The sequence below is a fragment of the Pelodiscus sinensis genome, chromosome 3 (assembly GCF_049634645.1).
Source record: "Pelodiscus sinensis isolate JC-2024 chromosome 3, ASM4963464v1, whole genome shotgun sequence".
Taxonomy (NCBI): domain Eukaryota; kingdom Metazoa; phylum Chordata; order Testudines; family Trionychidae; genus Pelodiscus; species Pelodiscus sinensis.
Genome location: NC_134713.1, coordinates 151,851,021 through 151,858,442, shown reverse-complemented (window position 1 = coordinate 151,858,442; position 7,422 = coordinate 151,851,021). Strand labels below are relative to the sequence as shown.

Genomic DNA, 7,422 nt, shown 5'->3' with positions numbered 1-7,422 from the left:
CCAAATTTTTTCCTCCTGCCCTCTAGTTAGTAACAATTATCTTCTCTCTCACCTTCCCCTCTATTTTTGAAACAATAATGGTGAGAAGTGAGGCTGTCATATATCCTCCATCTCCAATTCAGGGTTTAGGTGAATCATTATTACCATAACTTTTGAGAACTTGGCAATGTAGTCTTATGATGGATACATGCAACCATTTCAAACTCTGTTTGAGAGGAATAAAGATGTTCTAAAACTTGAAAACAAAAACATTTTAGAAAAATTGGGAGAGACGGGGAGTGAAATAGGAGTCTAGAGGTGTGCTATAGTCTGTAATGTAAGATCATTTATTCAAAATTGATACAATCTTCCAAGCAGACACCATCTTGTTTATTATCTGGAAAAGGTTGCCATGTCTTCCGTGAACCACCAGATGCCACACTTTTACTGCAAAATTCTATTCCTTCACCTGTACAACAGAAACAAATGTTTATCTTTCTACATTTTAATATTGCCCTTCACTTTTGCTTCTTTTATACGGTTTAATTTGTTAGTCTTTTCAGCAGCGTGCTCTCAGCCTTTTGTACAACATGTTTTCTGTAACTCGTAATTTTATCTCATTTGTAAACTAGGTGTAGATGGTTATTCAAACACCTCTTTATAAACTGGCTTGCTAGCCAGTTATGAATCTACCACCTATGAACCTTTAATGACACAGGATGAAAATTTTAAAACTCCTACCTAAACATAAACAAGGGAAAGAAGAGCATACACCTGATGTTAGCAACAAAATATTTATATTTAATTTTGCCATAATGTTTTAAATCAACAATTTAGCTGCCATAACTTATTAAACATCAAGATAATCATAAATTAGGCTCTTATATAGAGGAAGGGCTGTAAGGGAAATATTTATTCTAATACTTTTTAGTACTCTTTTAATAATGTAACTAATTTAAATTATTTCTCTTACATTGGCTTTTATCTAAATTAAACATTCTTTAATTACAGGCTTTTAAGATAGATATATTTTCTACAACTTGGTAAACTGAAAAATTACATATTACAATTTGGTACTCAGATGGCTGACGATTTTGCTATAAAACGTGTGGGGCTTTTTGCTAAATCATTTTCAGTAGATTCATAAATAATTCACACATTTGTAAATGAATTGATTGTTCAGTATAGAATGAACAGATCAAAGCATGAATTAACCATTTTGGACCAGAGAAACAGTGTATATTGTGGCAAAATCAGAGATACACACCAACCCATTAATATAGAAGATACACTTAATTTTGGACAAACTATGAAGGAATTGCAAGAGTTTAATGAACAGATAAATGTGTTAGCTATGATAGATGTTGGATTTAGCTGTGTTTTTTAAAATTTTCGTTATGTTATTTGAGGATATATTAAATCATGCGATGTAGCGTTATTGCAGGCATTTTGAATTCCCTCATCTCACTGAACAGAAAGCACTTAGATCCATGTGATACCAATAGTTAAAGGCAGCTTGCAAAATCAAACCTTTCAGTATAAAAACAAATGCATATACTGACAAACAAACATCTCTATTGGGACTATATAAAAGGAGTATGGAAATATAAGAAATATTATTAAAATATTTTCATATTTAAAGCAGAGGCTTTCATTCATAATTAAAATACAGATGACTTAGAACATAATGCCTTATTTCTGTCAACGATGTTGCTCTACGGTTGCCACACTAGTGGTTCTGTATTTCACATTATTGCATGGAAACTAAACTGAAAGACACAAAACAGTAATGTTTGGAATACCAAAATGTTATATACTATATTTTAATATAAAGACTTCTTTAAAGATACTTGCATTTATGGCATCAAAATAATATGAACATCTTTCAGAGTGCGCTCAGCTATACATGTAAAACATCAAATTCAAATTCAGTTTCAGTGCAAAAATATTAAACAAGCAATTATTTTAAACGACAGTAGTCCAGAGCCTTTTTTACATAATCCCTCAGTGTAGAATCAGGAATTATTTGGACTTGACTGAATTGCCCATGGTTATCATAAATCATTGTTTGCTCTTGATTCAGAAAAGAATAGTCTGTTTCTTGACACAAAAATGTCAAAAAGTTTCTTAACTATTTTGTGATAGCATAATTCTTCACCATTCTTTAAAAATACAGCATTAAGTTATTCCATTATACTACCTTTTTCTTAAGTCTCTTTTTCTAAAAATCGACATATTTATCATTGATTTTTCTAGCAGATGTTGTACTGGATGCCCTTTTTTAAAAAGAACCTCAGTTAATTTGACCTCTCAATGATTACTCACATATTCCTTAGTAAGTGAATAAAACTTTTCTTTCACAGGACTGTGGGTACTTAATCCTCATTATTGAGAATATGCTGAAGCCTTGAATACTTGTCAAAGATTCATTTTACAAGCGTGAGGTTGGTTTGCCGCTTAGTGATTTATATTGGGGCTGTGCTTACAATAATTGATTCATTCCACACTTAGTCTATTGGTATCAGTAAAATGACAGTACTGTACTTTGTTTTTGCTGTTGCATTTTAGATTTTCTTTAAAAAGTTATAATTTCCTCCTGGAAATATGTAGCATTCAAAGGAACAGGTCAGTTTGTATGTCAAAATAAAACACTAATGGTTTAACTTTTAGTCTAAAAATGTTATACTTGAAACATCTAAAACCACTAAATACATTATATGTGCTATTTGATAAGTTTAAACATCCACATATGAACAGAATACATATTTTATGACCCTCTGGCAGTTTCCTGATTATATACACTGGAGTTTTTCTTGATACTGTGTCTATTGTCCAAAAATGTCCTGCAAAACTTAAATTGTCAGTTTCTTTGAAAAAGCAAAGTTTCAAGACTATGGATGGCCATTTGTAACTTAGTTCTAGGTGTAAATACACATATGTATATTATAATGCATCTACCATTATACATTGTCTTCTGTGGAAAAAAAGAATCAAATGAAAAGCATCTAACCAATTCCTCACATTGACATGTAGCTTTCATTTTCTTGAGTGTGTTTGACTAGAGGATTAACTAAGTGCTAAGATACAGTAGGTAGGTCCTGCTTTTGTGAGGCTATTAAGAAAAGAAAGCTCTCAATGAATGCACTAATTATTGCCTAGCAAACTGGAATAAGTTATAATAAAAAAAATTAAAAGGTTATAAATGAAAAAAGATTTTGTGCAGCTCTTCCAATAATATCCTATCGAGTTAATTGTAATGAAGCTTCATTAAACTTTCCAGATAAGTTATAAAGATAATTGTGGTTCATTAACATTGTGGTTCTATCCACAGTTGAAAAACATGTTGTAAAAAGTTAATAAAAAAGATTCAAATACAGCACATAACTGAATAGGAAGAAGATAGTGTAAAATAATTAATTAAGCACCCAAATTGTCACTGATGGAGTAGTATACTAGCAAACTCCAGGAAAAACAGAATTAAGGCTGAAATAATATACTCCACAAACCTTGATGTTCCTAAGTTGTGCAACACAGAGAACTGTTTGTGTGATCATCTGGGTTCAATTCTGCCTTCAGATAAACCTGTTTCCCCAATGGAAGTCCATGGTGTTTGTATACATATTCAAGTGTAGAATTTAGCTCTTCAGTTTAGACACTTTTTACACAGTAAGAGTAAAGATGATTTGAATCTAAGTGATATTATTTTTGTTTTAGGTGTTAGACCCTTAATGTTCTTTAATGAAGTTTTGTGTTGCAGTTAAAATTCCTTTGTTTTCAGTGTAGTAAAAATGAAGAGGTGGAGGAAAGTCTCTACACTTTCACTAAGATTGTATCAAGTCTGGATAAGCCCAGATGATCTATAGTTCAGTGATACAATAACCAATTAATAAATTATTGACGAAACAGAAAGCAGTGGTTTTGCTAGACTTGCTGTCTACTTTGTATATTCACTGTGTCTGTATTCAAAACTTAGTATGATTTTGTTTCTGGATTAATACACAAAACTAAGTTCTTACAGTTAAAAATATTTGAGCTACATTTGGACAAAAAGCATTTGAAACAACTATATTAACTTGCATTTATATTTGCATATTTGACCAACTTCAAATCAATTTTGGTACACACACAAAGCCAAAACAGAGATCTGGTATAAAATTTGTCATTCTGGAGAAAAATTTCTCACCAAAATTATAATCCCTCTCTTTTAGATTATTATAATATACACAATGACTGCTGTTGTGGGTAGAAAAAGTGGCTTGTGAGTTCATTGTTTTCACCAGATATTTTTCACAATCTCCTTTATAAGTAAAGGCTGAGCAAAATATATTTTTCTGCTAAAAATATCTTGTACTTAAAATGTTGTTCAGAGGGCATTTGCAAGATTTTGTTCGACTGATCTGAAAATTTCTCTTTAATCTGCTTCTTTTATTTCTGAAAAAGAAGAGAATTCTAAGTGGCACATTCTAAAAGACCCAAAATAATCTGACAAATCAATTTATTGAAGGAACAAGTAAGCAAGAAAAATAAGTATTTTAGCAGTATATTCCCCTTACTCACTGAATATAAGGAATCTTCACAAGAAATCTACAAAATTGATATAAGCATGGTCTCAAACAGACTTGTTGTAGGCCTGTGCTTGTCAACAACAAAAAAACTAAGCAACTTACTCTGTTGTAAACTAAGCAGTACATTGACCAAAAGCTGAATTATCTCATGTTATTATAGATCTAAATAAGATTCTTAGTCTATAGAAGCAAATACTTTAAGAATATTTTAAGCAAGTTTGACACAAACACAAATGAGCACAGATAACAGTTTCCTTGTCCCTTACATAATCAGATACTGTAGCTGGAAAACACTGTAGTACTTTATATCCTAGGAAATGCTTTTTTTTATCATCCAGTTAGAACAAACAAAAAGCCATCACCAAGCTAATTAACACAGTCTGTTTTTCAGAATATCAGTCAGAGACTTGCACTGCATAATAAAAATGCTATTTTTTAGTTATAGAAAGGTAAAATTAAAATATAGATGTCACAGGAAAGGTTTTTTTTAAAGTGGTAATCAAAGTACATTTACTTTTTGTTTAAGTATGTAGATAATAACAGTTGTGTGCATGGATATTGAGAGTCAAAACATTTGTGTATGCAAATTGAATTGTATAGGAAACTGTGAAATCCTTATATTGACATTTTTAAAAATACACATTCTACTATTCTTGGTTTTCTGAAATCACTGTCTGTAAGGTGAGTTGCTCACTATGCTTTGCATAGTGGTCCACATATTGAAACATTTTGAATAAGGAACTGGGGTGTTAGGAGGAGAGGTGAAGATCTTTCTTTTGCTATTGGGAAGTACAGTAGTCTTCAGAATTAAAAACTTAGAAGATAATATCCTATTGTGCTACAGCTATAGAGGTGCTAAATTGGATATGTTCAAACAATGTTGTGCTATCAGAAAATAGTAAGAGCACTGGGCAAATCTGCACAATGGTTTATGGTATTTTAGTTTTCTTTTGAAAATCCAGACAAGATTTTCACCTTGTTTCACTGCACCAGGTTCTACAGGCGGGATGGGACGGGACGGGACGGGGGGTGGGAAGGAAGAATAGGTCAATGGTCTACAGACAAGAAAAAAAATTAACAAATTATTAATCCAGTAATTGCCAACAAATAATTAGCATTCCAGTAATGAGATATTCATGCACCATGAATAGGAATTACATTCAACATGGACACATTCTTCCCCCCACCTCTGAACTTATTCTCTCTTGTTGAATTGGGTTTTTTTAATCACCTTTCATTTGAGATGAAAGTAAGCAATTTTCTTGCTATTAAAAAACAGTTTAAAAAAAATCCCTTTCCAGTAAACTTGTAAACCAAATATTTCAAGGGATGAATAAGTTACACTTTTTTTTCTCCTCTTCTTACCCTCCTCATTATGGAATCAAATTTACCTGATTCATAAAGACCAGCTATAATTCCTCATACTACTGTAGATAATTATCAGAAATGCTGTAAATCATGAAGCTTAGGGCTTGGAACTCTTACTCACATTCACATGAGTCTGAACCAAAATCCAGGTTCTAAGCCTTTCAGAAATTTTTGAAGTGCAGATCAAGATCCAAATCCAAGCTTTGTTTTTTGGCCCATCTTTCATATCTGAACAATACTTTGTATACATGCAGTACCTGCTCTCTGCAAAGCTCCTTACCAACAATATTACTTTAAAAAACACACTGCATTTTATATTTCCATTATAATGTAGGCCCATATATTCTTCTAATAAAATCATATTACCAAAACCAGTTCTAAAGAGAATGTAAAATACTTGAAGCTTAATATTTGAAAATGGCTTTTCTGGCCAAAAAGATAGGACTCAAGTGTGATAAAACTGTCTTGTGAAGTCACTAGCTGACTAGACTATACTGAAAATGTTTTTGGACACTTAGTGATTCTCAGTACAAAATCAGATTAGACCATAGCCTTAGATATGTGTCACCGGTTTTAGCCCCAGGTATTTGGACCTCAGTAATTTGGGAGCAACTGCTTTCAAAACTCGTCTTCTCATTTAATAGCTGAGAACTAGAAACTTACATTGTCAATTTCTCACCAATGCAAGCCCAGTTTCTGTGGGTTGTCTGCTCAAAGGGTAGGACACAGCTTTGTGAGCAGAACTCAGCCAGTCCCCCCCCATCTCTAGTAACCTCTAAAAGAAGCTGCTTTGGAGTCTCCTCTCATTTGCATAGGGAGATTTAATTTCCATCTCTTAAATATGACGAATTGCTGAGATTTCCTTCAGTTAATGCTTTTAACAGCTCCCAATAAACTTCATTAATCAGGCCAGCTCTAGGCCCAATGTGCAGCCTGGAAGGAGCTAATTTGCCTGATGAGCCCCCGACTTTAGTGAATAAACAGGTGGATAAGCTGAAGGTTTTATGGCCTTAATTACACTCTAATCAGTTCAGCGCTTTGCAGGCAAAAGGGAAGAGGGATAAAGGAGGCCACAGCAGAGGCAGCAGCTTTTCGTCTCCTTCTCTGTGCTTTTTCACTCTCCCCTGTGTTGTGGGCTATCCCACTTCCATGTCCTTTCCTGATTTTCTTTTGCATCCTGCTTCTGCTTTTCCTCTCACTATTCTTGGAGGTGGGGGGCATTTGTGGCTTCCCCTTATGCCCCATTTCTTTCCCTTAGCAGTTCCCTGTTTCTTGCTTTTCCTTTCTGTGCATTTTTTGACCTGTGCTCCCTGTCCTGCCTCGTCTTTCCCTCTGTTCAGTTGGCCCCCCACTCCTCTTTCACCTTCTCTTCCCCTCCTCTCAATCTGTGCTGTGCCCACCCTCCCCTTCTCTCCTCCTCTGCCACATATTCTCCCTGTCACAGTTAGGCCGCCTGACAAATCACTTCAAGGGCAGCCTAACTTTGAAGGACAAGACAAAGCTTTAGCAT

At 33.8% G+C, this 7,422-nt stretch overlaps 1 long non-coding RNA gene across 1 annotated transcript; it reads right to left on the bottom strand.

The window, feature by feature from the left end:
* Positions 1-305: 305 nt before the first annotated feature.
* Positions 306-6,795, bottom strand: LOC142827669 (uncharacterized). The gene is made up of 3 exons (XR_012902376.1): positions 6,576-6,795; positions 5,520-5,599; positions 306-448 (listed from the first exon to the last, which is right to left on the bottom strand). It is a non-coding gene; the product is annotated as an uncharacterized LOC142827669 (long non-coding RNA).
* Between the last annotated feature and the right edge of the window lie 627 nt (positions 6,796-7,422).